Raw genomic sequence first — 22,931 nt, 5'->3', positions numbered from 1 at the left:
GCATTTTCTTTCTGCCTATAAATTTGAGGCTCAAACTTCTATAGTCTCTTAACCATTTCCTGCACTAATGACATTATTAGGACAAAGCAAAGCTAGGCTGCCTAGCTTATGACAATATGAATGACACAATATGATAAGTTAAAAAGTTTGACACTAGTAGTAACGTGCTGAGTAATACAAAGGATACAAAGTAAAGTAGGAGCAGTGCTGGTCTGAGTGGAGTGCCTTCTGCCGTATCTGCCAGGTCATTTAGTGGGTGTGCTGTGCCTGGTACTTCCAAAAGCAAACATATCTGTTCTTCAAAGCAGCTCTGCCCCCATAGTCCCTCTATGCCCAACGCACTAACATATCACTGATCCTTCATACTTAAAATCCGGGAGGCACAGTTGCTTCCTCTATGGCAGGTTCTCTAATATCTAATACTCAAAACTTCCAAGTCCTTTTGCTCTCTGTTCTACTACACTATTCTGTCTACTAATGTTTTGCTGTATTACTTTATTCGCTAGTTAGTAAAAAAAAAACTAAAAGCAAAACAACCAAAACCAATTTCCATTTCTCATAGTTCACACTATTTCTTTTAATTTTTAAATTAAAAAAAATGTTTAGTCTGGAATGATGAAGATCCAATCTTTGCTCCTCAACTGCCTAACAAGTCTGGCTATAGTAACTGTATGCCTTCCTCAAAATTCTTGATCTACAGTACACATCCATATATTTATTTATTCCTGCCTCTAAGTCTGTTTTACCTGAAATGCCCTTAATGTTTTTGTCTCTAAGTCATTACCAGGTTTAGTTAACCCTTAAAAGTGTTCTAAATTCCTGCTTCCTCTGTGGAACTTTCAAATTCACAAAATTAATAGAATGCCCTTGTTATTTTTTTTTTTGGTACTGGGGATCAATATCAGGTCCTTCCGCTTGTGGGACAGGCGGCAGAACCACTGAGCTAAATCCCTGGCCCTCCCTCACTATTATTTTTCAGGTCAGTGGATTGGCATCTCCAAGTGTTCTAGAACGGTTATCAATAAAGAATCTTGTCATAATGAGTTGAAAGCTATATGGTGTTTATTTTGTACCAAGCACTACTTTCAATACATATATTAGCTATTACAAGAACCTCAGAAAGTAGACACTAGTATAACCCTTATTTTTCAAATGAGGAAATTGAGGCACAGAGGATAAATAACCTGCCCAAGGTCACACAGTAAGATGCAGTTAGAACTTAAAAGCAAACACACTGGTTCCAGAATTCATGGTCTGAATTAATAATTATTATCATGGGTTCCTTCCAATTTTAAAATTCTTGTCTGATCTCGGCCAATCTCGTCTCTTTTTTAAAAAATTGGTACATGTTTGCACCACACAATGATTACATTCATTGTGGGGAACTGGTGCATGTACACAGCACATCTTAATTCTTTTTACACCCCTTTCTCTCTCTCTTGTCCTTCCTCCATCTCTGGGTCCCTTTCCTATCTCTAAAATATTTTTCTACCTGTTTCCTATTGTTTCCTATTATCTATCTTTTACTTTGCTCTTTCACTTACTTATATTTTGGGTTTCTCTCATCATCTGATTGAAGGGAAACCAAGGAAGAAAAATTCAGTGACCTGCCTGAAGCCACAGATAGCAGGGTTCCTGGTAATTTGGTATGCATGTCAGTTACCTAGGGTCTTTTACCATGCCGACTCTAATTCAGTATCTTAGTAGTTGTATGTTTCTAACAAGTTCTTACTGGCCCACGTTCCCCACCTCAAGCGGCATGAACAGAGAAATCCCAGCTCAGGCTGGAACTCAGCTCCAGTGCTACACCCAGTGCAGCCATCACAGGTGAAGGGAAAGAACACGATGGGGAGAAGGTGACGGGGAGAAATCGAACTCGCTCTTTATTACCCCAGATTTATCCATTATCAACTCTTAGTTTTTCCACAATCTTTTAATAATCCAAAGATTAAACATAAAAAAGGGTTTAAAATGTTTTTTAATTATCAGAGTAGTGGCAAGGGAACAGCAAGTAAGCTGTATTTTGTGTAGATTTTGTTAAAATTTAAATCTGAAAGTTTCTAAAATTAAATGATCTTGTTGCTCTGAAAGAGCTATTAATCAGTAAAATTCTACTTCTTGGCATATAGCCTACATAAATACTCTGAATAAACTATTTATGTACACATTGCTTAGTACTGTTCATAATCATTTATAAATAATTGTAACAAATTCAGTACTTAATAGCATACAACACTTAATATAAAAAAGGCAAATGTGTCATGCAAATGATAGTTTAAGAAAAAGGATCTTCTTATCAGGAGAAATTAAAATGTGTACATTACATTTAAGGTTAACTTTCTATCAGAGACTTTAGCACTGGTGATTTGGAAAAAGGAAGTAAACTTCTTATGCTTAAATTCATCCTTCTTTACTATGCCATTTAATCATTATCAATTTAAGAAGCTTCAAAAGTGTAAATTAATGTTTTCTCACTGGCTTCTCAGTAAATAATTATAAATTATAATGAGTATAGCTTTATGATATTCTAAAAAGTTCACATGGTCTGGATATATTTTAAGAGCATTTAATAAATTACCAATAATTGATGAGTCAATCAGTTCTATGTTAATCCAGTCCCAATTTCTATAGTTTAAGGCTTTATTTTGTAAAGCATATTTCAATTAAATTACTGCCTGACTGGCCCAAGGAGTTGAGCAATTTTCTAGCAGAGCTCATCCTTACTGGCTTACTGGCTTGTACTTCCAAAGTATGAGGCCCAGTATACACGTGTGTTTTGTCAGGTAGGGGTGGCAGTTATCTGTGATTAGAACACTTAAAATTCACTCTTAGCAATTTTCAAGTACACATATATTGTTATGATTATTTTATTTCTAAAAACTAACACAGTATTATATATTCATATGTTAACTATAGTCATCATGATGTTCAATAGATCTCTTGAATTTATTTACCCCCAGCTGAAATCTCTGATTCTTTGGCAATATTTCCCCCAGTCTTCCCCAACCCCAGGCCCTCAACAGCCACCACCCTACTCTGGGTTTCTATGATCTTGCCTCCCACAGGTCCCACATGTCAGTGAGGTCATTGGTATTTGTTTTTCTGTGCTTGACTTATTTCACTTATTACATCCTCCAAGCCCATCCGTGTGTTACAGATGGTAGGATTTCAACATTTTCTCTCCTTTTTTAAATGGCTGAATAGTGTTGCATTGTGTATCTATAGCACATTGTCCTTATTCTGTTGATTCCCTATCTTGTCTATTGTAAATAACGCTTCAGTGAACATGAGAGTGCAAGTGTCTCTTCAATACTGATTTAATTTCTTGTGATACAAAGCCAGTGGTGGGATCAGTAGACAATAAGGTCATTTTATTTTTAATTTTGGGGGAACCTCCATGTTGTTTTATGTAAGAGCTACAAAAATTTACATTCTCAATAACAGTGTACAAGGGTTCTCTTTTGGCCATACTTGTTGTCTTGGTAATATCTATTATACTACATGTGAGAGTTATCTCATTTTGGTTAATTTGCATTTCCCTGATAATTAGCGATGATGAGTATTTTTCCATATATCTGATGGCTGGTTGTCTTCTTTTGAGAAATGTCTTTTGGTCTTTTGGCCATTTTTTAATTGGGATGTTTGCTAGTCAGTTGAGTTCCTTATATATTTTCAGTATCAACCCCTTGTATGATATGCAATCCCATTGGATTGTATTGCTCTGTTCATTGTTTCCTTTGACAAATAGAAGCTTTTTGTTTGATATAAACTCATTTGTCTACTTTTGCTTCTGTTGCCTGAGCTTTTGGGGTCAAATATAAAAATCACTGTCTAAACCAATGATGTGTATTCTTCCTCTCTGTTTTCTTATAATAGTTTTCATATAATAGGTTTTATGTTTAAGTCTTTAATCAATTTTAGTCAACTTAACCTTTTAATCAAATTTATGTGTGGTATGAGATAAGGGTTCAATTTTATTTTCCTCCATGTAGACAATCCAGTTTTTTCAAGAGCATTTACTTGAAAGTACTGTCTCTTTCCCATTGTGTATTACATTTATTTTGTGTATGTTGAACCTTCCTCATATACCAGGTAGAAATTCCATTTGATCATGGTGAGTGATCTTTATAATGTGCTGTTCAACTCAGTTCACTAGCATTTTGCTGAGGCGTTTTCCATGTTTCTTCATCAGGGACATTGGCCTGTAGTTTTGTTTTGTTTTGTTTTTTTCTTGAGGTCCTTATCTGGCTTTGGTATCAGAGTAATGCTAGTCTCATAGAAAGAGTTTGGAAGTATTCTTTCCTCATTAGTTTTGGGAATAGTTTGAAGTATTGGTATTAGTTTTTTAAATGTTTGGGAGAATTCAGCAGTGAAGCTATCAGGTCGTGGGCTTTTATTTGATGGGAGACTTTTTTATTCCTGATTAAATCTCCATACTTGTAATTTATGTGTCCAGATTCTCTATTTCCTCATGGTTTGGTTTTGGGTAGGTTGTAGGTGTGTAGGAATTTAACCATTTCTTCTAAGTTTTCCTATTCTGTTGGTGTATAATTTTTATAGTAGTACTCATGATCCTTAGTATTTCTGTGGTAGTAGTTATAATGTCTCCTCTTTCATTTCTGACTTTATTTATTTGAGTCATCTCTCTTTTCTTATTAGTCTAACTAAAGGGGTGTTAATTTTGTTTATCTTTTAGAAGAACCAACTTCTAGTTTTGTTGATCCTTTCTAATATTTTTCTAGTCTGTATTTCATATATACCTGGCCTCATTTTTATCTCGTTCCTTCTACTAATTTTGGGTTTAATTTATTCTCCTCTTACAGTTTTTTGAGATGCATATTAGAATGTTTAACTTTTTTCTTTTGATGGACACATATATTGTTATAAACTTTCCTCTTAGAATTTTGTTGTATTCCGTAAGTTTGGGTATGTTGTATTTCCATTTTTATTTATCTCAAGATATTTTTATTTCTCCTTTGACCCACTGGCTATTTTAGAATGTGTAATTTCCACATATTTGTGAATTTTCCTAATTTTTATTCATGGTTTCATGGTGTTGTAGTTGGAAAAAAATACTTGATATAATTTCAATCTTCTTGAGTTTGTGGAGACTAGTTTTGCTGCCCAGCATATGATTGATCTATCCTGGAGATTGCTTCATAAACTTTTTAAACAAAGCATATGATGGACTGAGTACTCTCAACAGTAAGGCAACTTACAGTTATTCTGAAAACCAAAAAGGAAATCTTGATGAACAAATAACTGGAAAGAATTCATGAGTAACTGAAAACATACAAGGACTTGGATCAGGAGGAAAATGGTAACCTAGGACATATGCAAGAGCCATTAGGAAAATAATCAGCAAAAAGATGATTGCAGCAATAAAGTGAAAGATGCTCTAGGACCAACTCCACATTTGTATGGTACTGGAAAAAAGATAAGATTTAACCATAGGTGTCTAGCTATGCTCTGGATGAACAGAAAGTAGCCAAGTTGTAATATACAGTTAGAAAGGCACATCTTACAATCTCTCTCTTACTGAGATCTGAACTAAGTGCACACCTAGCAGCTTCTTCACCTGTATGGGGAGGATAAACAGAGACACCAGCAACTCTAGCAAGGACTATTAATAACAAAGATGAACTCATCACCAAGAATCACCAAGTATTTGAAACATCACCACCATGTTATGAAAGAGTCACAAACACAATTAGAAGAAAATACATTTTTGGACACTGTAAACAAGTCTTCGTTTTAAAGTATGAAATTATCGAGCAAGAAGGAGGGTGCTAAAGTTAGGAAAAAGAGTAAACAAAATGAATCATAGTACTAAAACCATTAACTGATAAAATTACAAAAACTTAATAGCTAGACTAAAGAGTGGAATGGTTACAACAAAAGAACAAATGCATAAACTAGAAAATTGGGCCCAGGAATTCTCCTAGAAGATAAAATAATAAAGAGAGAAAATGTATTTAAGTCTTTTTTCTTAGTAGGCACATTTTTACTATTTGGAAATAACTAAAGTTTCTTCTAATATGTTAAACTCTAAACATTTTGTCCTTTGTAAACTTAAAATTCCTAGCTAAGTACATACTTTTTCTTTAGATCTTATTCTCATTTTTAACTTTTAATACATTTATGAAAACAGGATGGAAAGTCACATTTTAAATAAAAGGCTAAGACACAAGCTTTCCATTTTCTTTATTTACAACATTTTCAATTAAATTAACATGTTACAGATCACTAAGACAAAAATATATGCATTAGAAAAATTACTGGCAGAATAATTACCAGAACTAACAGTACACAGTTTGGTTGATGGGATGAAATATACATTTGTCTCTCTTTCCAAATTTTCCTTAAACATGTAACATTTTTAAAAAGCCCCATGTACCTAAATTACTTAATTCTATAAATATAGTTATGATATTTCTATTATTAAAAATGATAATTTTTAAAGCCCTAGGGAAAAACCTTAATACTATAGGAACTTTAAAGCCTATTTACTATTGAATAAATCCTCTCTGGCCTTCCCTTCAAAATGCTGCCAAACATTTATGTATTTACAAAAACAACTCCACATTTCGCCTTCTTTTTCATCAAATAGGATCTCAAGTCATCACTATATGGTTTCTGTTCTATTTAACACCTTCCTGCAAACCCACACTCACATATCTTTTCAAAGAACCCTGTTTTGTGGTTCAGAGGGAGTAAAAAGAAGATGAGACAAAAAAATAGAATAAAATATGGGGAAGTGAGTAAGAAGAGAGGAAGAAGAAAATTCAGGAATTCTACATTAGTCAGCTCTGTGTTAATGTAATGAAATATTTGAGGCAGCTAATTTTATAAACAGGAGTTTTTAATATGTGTTTTGGAAGGTCAAGGATATGGATTGCACAGACTCAATTATGGCGAGGGCTTCATTGCAAATAGCTGATGGTAAAGGTGGAAAAACAAATGACCACATCTTGGGGCAGGAAGCAGAAAGAGATGGGGTCTCACAGATTCTCTTAGGAAGCCTTCCAGCTGACTTAAGGACCCCTCACTGAGCCCACCTGAGAAAGGAACCACCACCTCCTGCTAATGCTGCTCTGTGGACCAAACCTTTAATGCATGAGCCTTTGAGGGGAACACAAGTAGACCACACTCAAACCATAGCAAGAAGAGAAGAAAACAAAATCAGAAACAGAGTGGCAGTAAATAAGAGAGTCCTCTGGTGTTTGATGAGCCTTTGGCACAAACATTCATTTCAATGAATACTTTTGGCAGCAGAGTGGATGCTTTGAGTCTTCCAAAAGATGAGTTGAACTAGAATATTGACAGGCACCAAAGCCTTTAGGGAAAATGGCTATTGTGCATCAAGTATTCTTACTAAGCTACATTTATATTGGGTCTTATCTCTGTAAGATACTTTTGAGGAGTCAGATTTGAAGCAACCCATCTAAGGGCTTGTGATTTATGCTAGGATTCTTCAGAAGGTCCTAGAATGAAATGGATCAGGAAAATTAAAAAATAGATGTCAAGTCCTTCGCATTCACTCTTTATACACCCTAAAGCCACAGAACCAAGCATGTCATTTGATGGATTGTCTTCAGAGGATCATGTGAAGACCATGTGGGGCACCATATACCTAGCATTTCACCAGAATCCAAACAAGATATTAAACAAGGGCAGGAAAACAAAATTAACAATATTTCTCTCTCTTTTGTGCATTATGACTGCTATAATTATGTACTGAAATATTAGAAACCAATTAGAAACTTGGACCTAACCAAGATATATTGAAGCCTGATGAATAAAAAGACAAAGATTTACCTTATCCCACATGTATCTTCCTTTTTAGTATTTGTTCCCAACATCTAAATTCCAGTTTCACTACTGGAAACATTTCAAGTTAAATTATTCCCCCAGTTAAAATTTAAATGCCCTAGACTACACAAAGCATTATGCTACCAGCCTGCAAATCAGCAACTGTAACTAATTGGTCATTAAACCTAGTAACCAATCATTCCACTCCCTCTTTGAAAAACTGACGGGAGGTTGCAGTAGAAAAGCAAGAGAAAAATGTCTGGAGTGATGACAGAATATTAGTTACAAAATAGTTTTTAAAATCTGTGTAACCAAGGCTACCAAGGGTAGCCTCCCTTGATTTTACTTGTTCATCTCCAAGGTGAAAGGTTGGACTACATACAGTCAATTCCTGTTTTAACTCACCATATCTCAAGGACCCAAGTCTAAACCTGTACAAAAAGGACAAATATAGGCAGAAAAGTAGAAGAGGGCTCTGAAGGAGCCAAGTAACAGCCAGAGACAAAACATAGCCTGGGCTGGGCCTCAGGGAGGAGGAGGGCCCTGACGAGGGGAGGAAAGACAGAGAAGGCCTGTGCCCAGTGCCACGTACCCTGGAGCCAGCTCTCTTCAGACAGGCCTGTCTCTCCGAGCCTATCCGTGGAGGCTCTCCGAGGGCACTGCTCACTGCGGGCTTCCTTGAAAACAGTGATAGACACAAGACTCACATCTCCTCCCTCTCTATTCGTTTACTTGCTAGTGTTATTGCCTCTGTTTTAATAGATGCTGCGCCCTTTCAAGAACTAACTGGAGAATACGGTACATACATATGAATTACTTTCTTCTTATCACCTCTTTAATTTTTCAATATTGTGTTGGCACTTCTGAGTTTGGACTGGTTATTTGAAGGAAGAAAAAAAATTGAAATGAGATGATATACTTAAAGAACATAAACATAATCATGGTATATGGCAAACATTTACATAATTTTGAAAATAAGTGTCTTAGTTACTTTTTCTTATTGCTGAGAAAAAAATACCTGACACCCAAAGTTAAAGGAGGAAAGGTTTATTTGGCTCACAGTTTGTAGAGGTTTCAGTCCACAGTTGGCTGGCTCCAAGGCAGGGTGGCAGAGGGCATCGCAGAGGAGAAACAGTTCATGGAAGGCAGAGGGCAGCAAAGCAGCAAAGTAGCAAACAGCAAAGTAGCAAGCAGCAAGCAATGACAGCAGCAAGCTACCCTCTTTCTGTCCCTTATAGTCTGTCTAGGCTATCTGCCCTTAGGGTAGGTAGCACTCACATCCAAGGTGGAACAGCCTTAATCCTATCTTTGCACCATGAATCAATCCCAGCATTATATCCCTGATCTCAACATCATACACTCTGGATCTAGCCACCTCCAAACAGCTCCACCAATGACCACATGAAGCATTGAGGGGGACATCTAGACACAAGCCATAACAACAAGAATATTAAGAGTTTGAAGTGATGGTGACTATCAAATTTTTATAGAGATATTTAGAAAGTCATCTTTATGTTGATTGCATATATATCTTAATTATACAAATAATTTATGCATTCAATTTTATAATGGAAATATTTTAGCATAAAAGAGGGAAACACTACAACATATAATTTTTCAGTTACCACATTATTATAGCAAAAAATTAAATATAATTTAGAAATCCATAAATAAGGGATTAAATTATAAGACTGCAAAATAGAATGTTCTGTGACCTTTAAAAATTGAGGTAGATGCACATGTACTGATTTATACAGAGGCCAACTATATGCCAGTTGACATATATATATATATATATATATATATATACTGACTTCTACACAGACAAAAAATATGACAATTGTAACATTATGTGTAACTTGATTTCAATTTTGGTAACTATGTACACATATTCTTATTTACTTATGTCATACCAATAAAAAATTACCAAGCTCAGAATCTACACATATGGTAGGGTACTCTTTGCAAAACTCAAAGAGACAGTCATAGTATACAATGACTATCTGTTGGGTAGCATCCTCAGTAGGCATGCAACAAAAAGCCTCTAAAGACTCATAGTCTTTGAGTTTGGTATGTTACATTTAGGTAGTTGTAATATTAGGAACTTACTTCCAGGTGTAACCCTAGCACTTGAGAGGCTGAGACAGGAGGATTGCTGCATATTCAAGGCCAGCTTGGAATACTCAGTGAATTCAAGCCTGAACTACAAAGTGAGACCCTGTCTCAAAAAAAAAAAAAAAAAAGAACTTACATTTTTCTCCATTGTACATTTTTGTGTTGAGGGGTTTTGTTGTTTGGCTTCTTTTGTTTTTGTAGAGCATATGTAACATAAACTTCATAAACATGTACATATGTAAGCAGATATGTAAACATACCAGGTGTCCATGACAAATCCATGTAAGAGGAAAAACCATACATGTATAAAACACCCATTGAAGAGATCCCATGAGTCATGAACATGCAGCATTTGTGCACCTTACCTTGCATGGTGGCGAGGTCACGGCACCAGGCCTGGGCAGAGCTAGCATGAGAACTCCAGAGTTACTGAACCCCACCCTCCTCTTGTCTAGGAAAAGGACTGACGTCACTGAGTGGAGGCTGGATGCCTTCTATGACTTCAGATCAATCCACCTGTAGCCAGCCAAATACTTTTGGTTATTACAACATCCAGTGTCTCTGTAAAAATATTCTCTGTACATTCCAAGCATTTTTAGATTCCTTGGACTAATTTGTTTTTATTACATTTTAAGTCTCAGTGGATTTTTTGTATCAGTTTGATTTGATGAGGTCTGTGAAAGCCCTAAATAATGTTAACAACACCCATGTAAACTGGTATCCCACTTCTCTTCTTAAAGAGACATTTGATCCACTGGAGGAAAAAGACATGTGTTGTCATCTCCCCAGCACTATAACAAGATACCCGAATCAATCACTTATAAACAGAAAGGGTTTATTTTTACTCACACTCTCAGAGGTTTCAGCCCATGGTGGACTGTCCCTGTTGCCTTGGGCCTGTGGTAAGGCAGCACATGGCAGAGCAATGGTGCTCACCTCACAACCAGGAAAGGAGAGAGAGATGGAGGGATGGAGGGAGAGGAAGAGGAAGGGAGGGAAGAAGGGAAGGAGAGGAAGAGGAAGAAGAAGGAGGGAGGAAGAGGACGGGGGAGGAGGGGAAGGAGAGGGAGGACGAGCAAGAAGAGTGCAGCTGCTAGGGCCCACATTCTCCCCAAGGGCACATCTCCAGTGACCTCAAAACCTCCTGCTAGGCTCATCTCTTACAGGCTCCACCACCTTCCAACAGCACCACTCTGGGGACCGAGCCTCAATACACGGGGCCTTTGGGGACTGTCACGATGCAAACCACTGCAAGACTGACATGCTTATTTCATCTTAAGAATCAGAGCTTCTCTCCTTACAGTATTACCCACATTAAAGTGAGTATCACGCTCATATTCCCCCGCCGCCAAATAGTACCTGTACCCTTGTCTCCTTGTTTTATTAAACTGACTTGCTTCATTTCACATAAATGCATTTATTTTAATTTTGTATTTGTGAATTCACAGGCTAATGTGTTTCATTGTATTGTTCCTAATCACTTTAAGTAACTGACTATACAGATACAAGCTCCTTAGCCGGGCATGGTGGCACAGGCATATAATCCCAGCACTCTGGGGGACAGGAGTAGGAGGATTGAAAGTTTGAGCACAGCCTGGGCAACTTGGTGAGACCCTGTCTCAAAATAAAAAAGGTCTGGAGATGTAGCTCAGTGTAACAGCCTTGGGTTCAACCTCCAGTACCATAAAAGCAAAACAACAAAAACAAAACCCAAAAAACTCCTTGTACCTGATGAACACATCTCATGTTGCATCAGCAGTGTATGCACTATGCTTTTGAGGAAACACTGGTTATGGACATTTGGATCTACTGGAGGAGGGGTGAGTGAAAGAAGGAATTTAAAAAATAAAAATAATATTGACATAAGGTTACAAAAATATAATTCAATTTAAAAACAACTCCAATGATAGTAAACATTGCTTTTTTGGAATGGTTTGACTTAGATTTAAATTCACAAATTATTCATATTCTACTTTAACATTTGAATATAATTTCTTCTTACAGATTTTATGTGGTGAATAAAGTTTTATGGTGCTTTTCTCACATATATTTTTTACTTTGTAGTACTCTAAGAGCTACATTTACTTAACTCTAAGATTGACCACCTCTCTTAAGAATGTATAAATATGAAACTTGTTCAAGATCTATTATCCATAAATTCATCATTCACTTCTCTCTATCTCACTGACCTACTGCTCTAGGTAGTGATTTGGGGATATGGAGTTGGAGGAAGAAAGAGTATTTCAGTGGAAATGGGCTTTCCAAGATGCAAAAAGTTAGTGTCTGGACATCAACCATGGACATCTGGGTATTCATTCTGTTTGTCCCTCTGAATGAACTTGTTGTTGAATTTGACTTGAGAACTACAAGTCCCAGATGTCTTCATTTTTTTCCCAATAGCTCACATATTGCTTAGATTCTTTCTAAATAGCAATGTATGTCCCTGGTATAAAAAAGATCTGGAAGGTCTTACCTGTGGAGGTGGAGCAAACAGCTGCAGGGCTCTGAGGCTGTGGGAAGCTGCACTAAGATGTCCAGGTCTGTGGTCAGCTGACTTCCACTAAGCCTGCATGCCCTCGGCCAGATACATCGGAAATGAGCAGTGTATGCTTTCTCACCAGGTACCGATAGTTTGAAAAAGTGAAAGAGAGAGAGAGAGAGAGAGAGAGAGAGAGAGAGAGAAAGAGAGAGAGAGAGAGAGAATTCCTTTGATGTCTTTTATTCACATCTACCATTTAAGTAAGAAGTATCTACATTTTAAATACTTTTTTAAATCATTCTTGTGTCACCAAATCTGTGATTTTGTGGGCTAAAATTTATTTGCTTTCTTTTCCCTTACCTAACATCCTATTCTGTTACTTCTTATTATGACCTGTGTCTAGATTTCCCCCCAAAGACTCATGCAATCACAGGTGGGGCTTTTTTAGAGGTGGCTGGCTGCTGAGTGTGATGCTGGGATTAAGAATGTGTGTTTAATAAATTAGTCTACTGATTGGTTTGGCATAGTTCTGGTTAGGATTAGGGGTCTCCCATCCTAAGGGCAGGTAGCCTGGATAAGATATAAGGGACAGAAAGAGGGTTGTCACTTGTTGCTTGGCGCTTGCTGCCTTCTGTCTTTCAAGAACTGTTTTTCTCCTCTGCGATTCCCCTCTGCCATGCCACCCTGCCTTGGAGCCAGCCAGCTGTGGACTGAAACTGCTACAAACTGTGAGCTAAATAAACCTTTCCTCCATTAACTTGTGGGCATCGGGTATTTTGTCTCAGCAACAAGGAAAATAACCAAGACACTTAGTCTAGTGAATAATTATGTATGCAGGAGCTTTTATTATGAATGATGAATAAATTAATCAACAAATGAATATTCTTTTATTATGAAGGAAGGACATGAAACAGTATTCCTTAAATTTTAAAAATTATTATTATTATTATTTTATTTATTTATTTATTTTGGTACTGGGGATCAAACTTGGGACCTTACACTTGCAAGGCAGGCGCCGGAACCACTGAGCTAAATCCCCAGCCCTAAGATTTTTTTTTTTTTTTTTTTGTACAGGGGATCGAACTCGGGTCCTTGTGCTTGCGCAGCAGGCGGCGAAACCACTGAGTTAAATCCCCGGCTTAAAAATTATTTTAAAAGATTTTAGGTTATTAAAATCTCATGTATTTTTCATAATGGTATATAAGTAATCTATTGAAAATTTATAGTTCTGAGACCAGTCATGCTGTTTCATTAATTTGTTTCCTCCAAATTCCAATTTAGTGTGTGTATACAAGGAGCATTTATTTTGTTCCCCACAGCATGGCATTCATGAACTTAGATTCTACTCCACTGATTTTCATTTTAGTAAAAACCACCTTTGCAGTGCCACATTATGCACCATGGTGTTTGTGTGACAGGTTTTCTAACAAACATCTCAATGTCTTTTTCATACACAGAGAATACGAAAAGAGAAAGCTCTTGAGACAGTTTCAACATTGCTCCAACACTGACTTCTGAATCGATTACAGAGCGGCTGATTTCTTGGTTTACCTCATCTAGATCAAATCCAAAATCAAGTCCAAAAAATCTGTACTTGGCAGAAAGCTGTTTTTAAAAGCACAAGAGGATCCAAAAGTTTCATTAGGGTAACACTGGAGAGAATCCTCTAAATTATGCAGAGAGCATCATTTCATTGCCAGGGATGGGCTCCCTGCAGCGAGTTCACAGTGAGTCACATAAGCCTGAGCCATCTGCAGCTGGCAGTGCTAAGGATTTATATTCTCCAAAACTTGGAGGTATGCAAGCTAGAAAGAATTAAGACAGTTTCTGAAAATACACTTGAATTAAATGTGGAAGACCCAAAGTGCAGAAGGAATTTAAAAGCTAATAGTGTTATCTTTTGATAATCCTTATGAAAGGACAGGACTGATTTTACTGCATACAAAATAACCAGGCTTCACACCTAAGCACCAACCTTTGTGTGTGGGGGAGGTAAAAGATCTGGGAAGAACAAGCAGAAACAAAAGCCACAGGTTGTTTTGATTAGATCAGAGGGCATCATAGAGACCAAGGATAAACTAACTCCTAGGCCCTTAACCTGTTACTCAATAAAAGCAGGATTTATATTTTCTTCTGAGGCAGACTAGGACTTTAAAACAGTTTTTAATTATTATTATTATTTTTTGTAAAACCTCTGACTTTTCACTTGGGCCTGTGGATGCCCAATAGATAGTTAAAAGCAAAGTAAAGTTTGGCCTTCATTTTGTATCCATTACTACCTTAAAACTTTGGATGTAGGTATATTAATCATTTAAGAAAAAGTAGCAAAGCAAGCTTTATTAGCCCTAAATTTACCAAGCCTAACCCATCTTCCTTCAAGTCTGAGGACATCAAGATAAGAGTAACTAAATTACTTTTCAGGCTTTAAGGGGACATCTAATTACCAACTTTCACAATGTCCAGCTCAGACACCCTCCCACAGCAGCACCTCAAGTCTCTAGTCGTGGTCCTGAATCTGTGAACACCTGGAGTCCAGGGAAAGCAAAGCCTTGAAGACCAACCCATGATGAGATCATCCTCCTGAGCAGAAACAATCGTCTCAGAAACTCAACTGCCCCTCAAGTCATGAGGATTTCTCCAGAGCTACGAAACTAGGACTGACCACAGTACCCCTAAAACTAGTCTCCATTCTTTTGTGGATGGGTCAGCCTGGTCCTCTTTATCTGAGTGTGCCCCCGACCCACCTCCGCCAGCTACTCAGGCAGGAGTCCTTTCCCTATTTTTTCTTACTTTCTTTTGTTAAGGGGCTGGCTTGATCTTTGTTGGGTCCTTAAGCTAAAGTCCCTTACCATTTTCTCTTAGTTTTCAAAAAACCTTTTGCCTGTAAATTAATACCATTACTTTACTTTTAATTTCCATGATCACTAAAGCAAGGACTCACACTAGCCAGAGACATCTTTACAGGTAAAATAAAACTATACGAAAAGAAAGTTAATGTGAGCTAGTGAAGAATTAGAATGCTATAGAACAAAAATGATTTGACAACAAAAATCAAGAAACACTGAACAATTTTAAGCTTAAAAAGGATTAGTGTGAAATGAAAACTGAGGTAAGGGTCAAGTAGATTTTAAAAGCCAGATTAATGGGCCGGGGATTTAGCTCAGAGGTACTGCCGCCCGCCTCGCAAGCACAAGGCCCTGAGTTCAATCCTCGGTACCCAAAAGAAAAAACAAAAACAGATTAACATATCCAACAATTAAAAGATTCAAATTCTTATACAGATGTATTCTTTGAATATTCTCTGCTTCATGTAAAAAGTGATTATCTTAAAAAGAATAATATCTGAGTACCACTATGTCAATGAACTTTCATATTTATACAATACAATGTAAAGTGGAATTATTATAATTAGTAAAAAGCATTTGTGAGGAATAAAGATTACATCAAACTTTAAAAAGCTGAACACTGTTGTAGAGCCAAAGAATAATGAGAATGACATTTATAATCATGTCATAGGAAAAACTTGCCTGAATTAGAGAAGAATATGGCCTGAACTTCTTCAATCATAAAAATAAAAGAGGAACTGACAAAACAAGTTAGTGTGAGTCAACTACAGTGGTCTTGTCAAGGGCATCATCTTTCAAGAGACGGAGGTGATGAAGTTTCAAATAAAGTAGGAAAAACTACGTAAAATTAACCTCCAGGGATCTAGTTACAGGCACCCTTTCCCCACCCACCCCCACCATGGTTGAAGAACCATCTTCGAAAGAACCAAACACACTTCTTCACTTGTTCCTTCACACTTGGAAAACAAATGCCCCACTTACCATGGCCTCGAATGAAATCATCTACTTCTTTTCAGTTACCAATTGACCACTAGGTTGCAGTCTTAGCTCAGTTGCTTCTTTTAGAGCATCTATTCACAAGCAGTTCATAATTTTAACAGTTAAACAAAATTTACTTCTCTTTTAAGACAAAAGCTGATACAAGCTCAGCTTATCCATCAGTTCAGGGCCTACCTAGATTCCATAGCAGATACACTATTTTTTAAGGGCATCATAACTCACAAATTTTCCTGCAAGAAGTTCTCAGTTATCTGCAGGCAGCCTCATTACAAAGCATGTGATTATGTAGTGAAAAGAATCATTCCATGGGTACTTTCAGCTTCTAGTTTCAGTAGAGGACCAATAATTAGGTAATAGGTACATAATTACTGCTCTCTTCATTTCCATTCTTTTCTTGGATCCTCAGGTCCCCATGTAAGAAATCAGTCTTGCTGATTCCTTAGAAAAGTCCACCTCTCTGTATTCTTTATAGGCATTTTCACTAATAGGATCCCCCCAAAGCCTATATAATAGTCATTCTTTAATTCCTGAAGGCATATTTTAAAAGAACTTGACACTCTTTAAAAGGAAAAAACCCAAAGATATACGAAAAATAAGGAAATAAAACAGCATCTTATTTGTAATGTGTTTGAATACTTTTAACACTTTTTTGATGCAAGTCCCCGTAATGTTGTACCAGTTCTCTTCCATAAATGATTTATACTTTGTGGGTTGTTTTGAAGAGGGGACATAGTTATTGCAATTTTTTTCCTGTAGGAAATACTTGAATTTTTTGCTTGGAATATATACTTTTAAATAATTGCCAACAATTAATAGAGTATCATGTTATACTTTCCAAATAAGTCATACGTAATGATGTCAACTTCCCCAGATTCATAAAGCATAAACCAACTGGTAGTAATCACATAAATAGACAACATTCATTAACAGCCTAATACATGCCAGATCTCGTAGTCGGTGTTGACATGTACTGCTTCATTTAATCTGTCCGAAAATCCTGTAAGATGTATTTCTTAGCATGCAACCAATCTCTGCTTTGTGTGGTAGTGCAGGACTTTAAAATGACTGTGAGAGCTGAAACTGCAGAGAGATGCTGTAGCAGCATTAACTCAATATTGAAAAGTTTGTTAGCTCCGGAAGACAGAGGCTTGCTAAATCCTAACAGTTTACCAGTAATGTCATGAAACACAGAGTGGGTACAAATACACTCCTTAAGCAGCCCGCATCCTTGCACACAGGCATCAGGAAGCTGCTAAGGCGGCCGAAGATGGCCATCCGTGCTAACAAGAAGCGGAGTTACAGAAACCTTGGGAGTCTGGATGGCTTCAACCAGAGACAGCCCACCCTTGTGGCCTGCAATTCAAGAATAACTTCTTGATTTTATTTGCATCCCTCTGTCCTCCCTTCTCTGAATATCCCTTTAAAACTTCTTGCTGGCCCTGAGGAACAACATGGACATTAGATAACAGTCCTACATCTTCTCCATCAGTTAAGTTTTTGAATAAAATCATCTTCTTTGCCTGAACACATTGTCTCTCAATTTAGCTGGCCTGTCATGTAGCGAGCAGACAGACTCGGGTCCAGTAACAATCTTCAAAATCAAAGGGAAAAATTAAAATTGTTTCATGACAAAAATTGTCAAATTTTAAAGTTCTCTTATTCTTTTTTATAAATGTATAAGAAAATTACAAATTTTTGTAAAATGAGCAAGTTAGCATACTATAATTGAAAGCATAGAAAATTAAAATGTTTTATTCTAAGAAAAGAAAAACCAATCAAGAGTAGTTTGAATATTTCCAGGCTTCGTCTTCCTGTCATAGAGTCAGATTTAACACAAATGAGGAAAGAAGTTGGAATGAAAAAGATAAAGATGTCTCAGAGGAAGTGTTGTTGGTAAAAGACTTCACATTAAAACAAGTCTTGGACACGTCTGATGACACAGGAAGCACAAAGGATGGGATACTGTAAGCTGATCCAAGCTTAGAAAGAAGTATACAACTTGCCAATACATAGAAAAGATGTCTATAATGTATTATAAATCATATGGCAGGAAGAAGGGGACTGTAAGTATTCAAACTACTCTTAATTAGTTCTTCTTTTCTTAAAAGAATAAAACATTTTAATTCTCTAAATTATGTACACATTAGAACTTTATAAAGACAGGACAACTGGTACTTATTTTATGTATAAGAACCATTAGAAAAATATAGCAAATTGCCCAGTATTATATAGCAAGTTAGGGGCTTTCTAAAACTGGCTAAGTCTAGACTGTTTTTATAGGTCAGGTCCACAAGAAACCTGTAAGGTACAGTTAGTGGGAAAGCTGCCTAATCCATTTTAAAATGCTAATATAGTCTTCATTATCAAAGCTGGTTAGAGAAGAAAAACAAAATTATAGACTACTTTTCAATATAAACATAGATACAAAAGTCCTAACCAAAGGATTAACCAAGTGAATCCAACGTACTATAAAGAAAAATAATAACAATACATCAGAAGGGTTCATACTAGAAAGGCCAGATCTAATGGAGAATAATCACGTGAATCAATCAGCACATGTAGAAAATCAATCTGATGAAAGGCAACAACTATATAATAAAAAGATTTTAAGAAAACTAGAAAAAGAATTCCCTTAATTCAGAAAAGTTATGAAAAGACTATAGCAAGAATCATATTAATGGAAAAACTTTTGAAGCATTCCCTTACATTCAGCATTCAAGAATAAGATAAAGAGGGCCAGGGATTTAACTCAGTGGTTTCGCCGCCTGCTGAACAAACACAAGGACCTGAGTTCGATCCCCGGTACCAAAAAAAAAAAAAAAAGAATAAGATAGAGATACTTTTTATTGACACAAACACTGTAGGTAATGGTCAGTAAAAGACCCAAAATGAATAAATACAAAGAAATAAGTATTCTGAAGTGTTAATATGAGATTAACACATAAAAATCCCTAGTGCTCCTTTTCTCGACAAAGAATAACTATCATTTACAAGAGTAGCTGCTATGGTTTGGATATGGTTAAGGGTGTCTGTCTTCCAAAGGTTCATGTGCCAGAAGTTTGGTCCCTAGCATGGTGGTGCTAAGACGAGGTGTAAAAGCTTTAGGAGCCAGTAGGGGGTCGCTAGGTCATTAGGGTGCTGCCCTTGGAAGTAGCTGACGTAGCTCTTCTGAGGCTCTGGTTAGTTTGAGATGGTTGTTATAAAAGAGTGAAGGTGGCCCCTCCCCAGTCTGTCTGTTTCATGTGTCACCACGTGATCACTTTTCAAATGTGCCCTGCCCTGATTCCATCCCCCTCTGAAGCAGCCAACAGGGCCCTCACCAGGGCTGAGCAGATGTCAGCTTAGAACCTCTAAGCTTTGAACCTCCCAAACTAAGAGCCAGATAAACCTCTTTTCTTTATACCTAGCCTCAGATATTTTGCTATAGCAATGAAAAAGGCACTAATGCAGTAATGAGCCTCCCCTCCCATAAATCTACAGTAAATATGTATGGAAAATGTAAAATATTACTAAAGTTTACAAATAAAGCCTAATGGAGGCTATAACCATGTTTTCTTATGCAGAAGTGACAAGGAAATAAATTATTCTAAATAGCAACATGAAAAAATGTTAAAACCTAATGTTGAGTGAAACAGTAAACAGAACAGGGCTTATATATTACATGTAAAATTTATAAACAAAAATAACATGCATTTTTAGGGTAAATGTGTGTGTGTGGGTGTGTGTGCACAGACAGACATACACACATGTCTGGCATACACATATCTCTGCTTCTCTATTATCTATTTTTCTATCTATTCCATTTTACAGACAAACATTAAAGACCCAGGGAGAATTATTACTAACTGCACAAGTGCCTTAAATGGTAACATAGGCTCGTCCTAAAAGACTTAATCTCTCTAAATACCTAGCTTAGTTTACCTAGGATTGAAAGAGATGATGCTGGCACATTCACTAGGTTAGAGTAATAATAAAAATCCTCCAAATGGATTCACAGTGTAATATCATACCTCTACTTGGGTTTATTAATGCAATATCACTTGATGGCTAATGGACACTGGGCACTTGAGGCTCTGTCTTCTATTTGAGATGATGTACGACTCAGTAATTTGATTACTAGTATTGGGACTCAGCCATGAGAAGGAATCTGATTTCATTTCTGGGGTGGAAAGAAGCAAAGCAATGAACTTCAACTCAAGTTTTGCTTTGCTTTGTTTTCAAAGTTGGCATTTCTGTAAGCAGTCAGGGTCACTTGACAGCTCTCGTCCATCTCTTAATTTATAATTTCCTTCATGTTATCAATTTCCTCATCTGCCCCTTGTACTCCCAGGTGCTCTATGCTCTCCTAGAGGCCTAAGCCAATGCCCTTGGCATAAAATTAGAATCAGTGTTTTCCAATTGTCTACCAAAACCCTTTTGAAAGATTAGGAGTCATAAAGAAAGTTGTTCTCATCTCGCACCCTGTATTTGGCACCTGGGGCATTGTGGAAACCCTATCTTACTTGCTTGCCCAGCATTCTTAGTCTCCTGCTTATGGTAAATTTACATGTGACAGTTCTGAGAGATGGAAAATGCAGCAAGAGAAAGAGCCAGCATCCATAACAGCTATAGGACGTGGCCAAAGCATTTCATTCCCCAGACTTTAGCTTCCTAGATTCATGGTTTCTAACTTCTAGATAAGTTTTGAGACTAAGAAAATCTTTTATAATAAATAGCCATGTTACAGAAGTGACATAATCATTCTATATAAAAGGATGAAGTATATTGTTAATTTTCTTGCCATTCTGTTATCTACGACTGTATTTTTTCAGCTTATATTTAAATCATTATTATCCATTCATTATTGCACTCTGATTTCAACTTACACCCGAGGAAAGTCTGAGATAATCCAGGATTAGCTATTAGAAAAGGGCCTTTAAAGAAAACAAAAATACTTAACTCACTCCCTAATGTCCCAAGAGGAACTAGATGCAGATGGAACTGGATGCAGACTGCTGTTTTAGATGGGTCTGGAAAAAAATGCTCTTTATTCTCTGTGAAAATTTGGATAGTGTTGATACCAGTGAGATACTTGGAGGTTTCTGAGATGATTCACCATCTCACGCTGTGACATTTTGCCTGAAATACTGTCATTTTAAAATTATTTTTATCAGTACGTATTTGCCATACATAATGATCTCATTCATCATAGGGACTTTGTACCTTTACATAATATATCTTATTTCTTCATTTTTCCTATTCCCCTTCCTTCCCACCAACCCTTCTTCTCCTTCCCATTAACAAAAGCTTCATTTCCATTTTTTTCCTTCCATTCTCTTTTTAAAATCCCTTTTCCCTTCCTTCCTTTTTCCCTTCACATTTGAGCATCTTCTTCCTACTTCCCAATATTTATCCTCCATTTTGCTCCTGATTTACCCTTTGAGTTTATCACACAGGAGAAAGAATGCAATATTTAAACTTGTGTGTCTAGTTTATTTCATATAAAATTATGGTCTCTGGGTGTATCTATTTACCTAAAAATGACTCAAGTTTATCCTTCTTTATGGCAGAGTAGTACTCCACTGTATATAAATACATTTTCTTTATCCATTCATCTGATGATGGGCATATGGGCTGTTTCCAAGTTTTAGCTATTGTAAGTTGTGTTTCTATAAACATGGGTATGTGTATATCACTGTGGTAATGATGCTTTTAACTTATTAGGAATAGTTGAGTCAAATGGAATCTCTAGTTTTAGGAGTTGTTTTTTTGTTTGAGGAAAATTCAGACTGATTTCCATAGTGGCTGTACCAATTTACACTCCCTCCAATAATGGAGATGGATTTTTTTCCCCACAGCCTTGCTAGCAGCTGTTATTGGTTAATTTCTTGATGATAGCCATTCTTTCTGGAATAAGATGGAATCTCCTCAGTGCTGTCACTTTTTAAGATAAAAGCAACTTTCAACTTACTACAATCTAGCTTTATATTCCTTGGCCAAATATACCTTTACTCTGTGATATTTGTGGGAACAGGTGTATCACCGAGTAGTAATTCAGACATTCTGATGTTGCATTATTATGTTCTGTTGTAATTCTCTCTAGGTTCATCCACAGTGTAACCAATGGTTGTTGAAATGTGGTTGCTGCCTCAATAGCATCAGTGTCACCCAGGGATTTTTAAAAATCCAAATGCTCAGACTGTTTGTCAAACCTACTGAGTCAGAAGATCTGGAACTGGGGTCCAGCAATCTCTGTTTTAAGAAACACTCCAGGTATTAATGATGCATGCTAAATTTTGAAAGCCTCAATGTATGGCACCCTATGACCAATCATACTCTCAGTAAGTGGCACTTACAGTAGCACCATGGGTGTCTAAATTAAACTGATTTTTAGACATTTCATTTTGCTATATGTAGTCCATTTCCCTAGGGCTCATAGGGCCAGTACATACCTTGAAATTACAGGTTTCTTCAAAAAAAAATGGTCAGTCTCATTAAAAGAACCCTGAAAGATGCAGATCCTGGGATAGACAATAGGAACTTAAGACTTCTTATTTTTCAGGTGAGTGGGGAGCATTTTCTTCTCCCTGGACATGGAAATTATCTGGGCCTTGGGAAGAGGCCATTCCAGCCTAGGACAGAGTGGCCAAATGAAGAAGAGTGCCCCTTCCCTAGAGGCTGGCATGTGGTGGAGAAACATT

General features: G+C 36.8%; 1 protein-coding gene and 1 pseudogene across 2 annotated transcripts in view; both read right to left on the bottom strand.

The window, feature by feature from the left end:
* LOC101700046 (mitochondrial import inner membrane translocase subunit Tim21-like) overlaps nucleotides 1-17,526 on the bottom strand; it is a 38,020-nt pseudogene extending 20,494 nt beyond the window's left edge.
* The window catches only part of Akap19 (A-kinase anchoring protein 19), a 204,635-nt gene that overhangs the window by 59,951 nt on the left and 121,753 nt on the right, over nucleotides 1-22,931 (bottom strand). The window contains exons 3-4 of one of the 2 annotated variants that reach the window (XM_087210710.1): nucleotides 12,401-12,536; nucleotides 10,293-10,443 (exon numbers count right to left, since the gene is read on the bottom strand). The exons of the other annotated variant lie outside the window; for it this stretch is intronic. The gene's annotated coding sequence lies outside the window, so the exon portion shown is untranslated. The remainder of the gene's footprint in view (nucleotides 1-10,292; nucleotides 10,444-12,400; nucleotides 12,537-22,931) is intronic. 2 annotated transcript variants of the gene reach the window in all.

The sequence above is a fragment of the Heterocephalus glaber genome, unplaced genomic scaffold (assembly GCF_053883595.1).
Source record: "Heterocephalus glaber isolate CG9 unplaced genomic scaffold, H.glaber_assembly_v1.0 deba00001190, whole genome shotgun sequence".
Taxonomy (NCBI): Eukaryota; Metazoa; Chordata; class Mammalia; order Rodentia; family Bathyergidae; genus Heterocephalus; species Heterocephalus glaber.
This window is presented reverse-complemented; position numbering and strand designations above follow the sequence as displayed.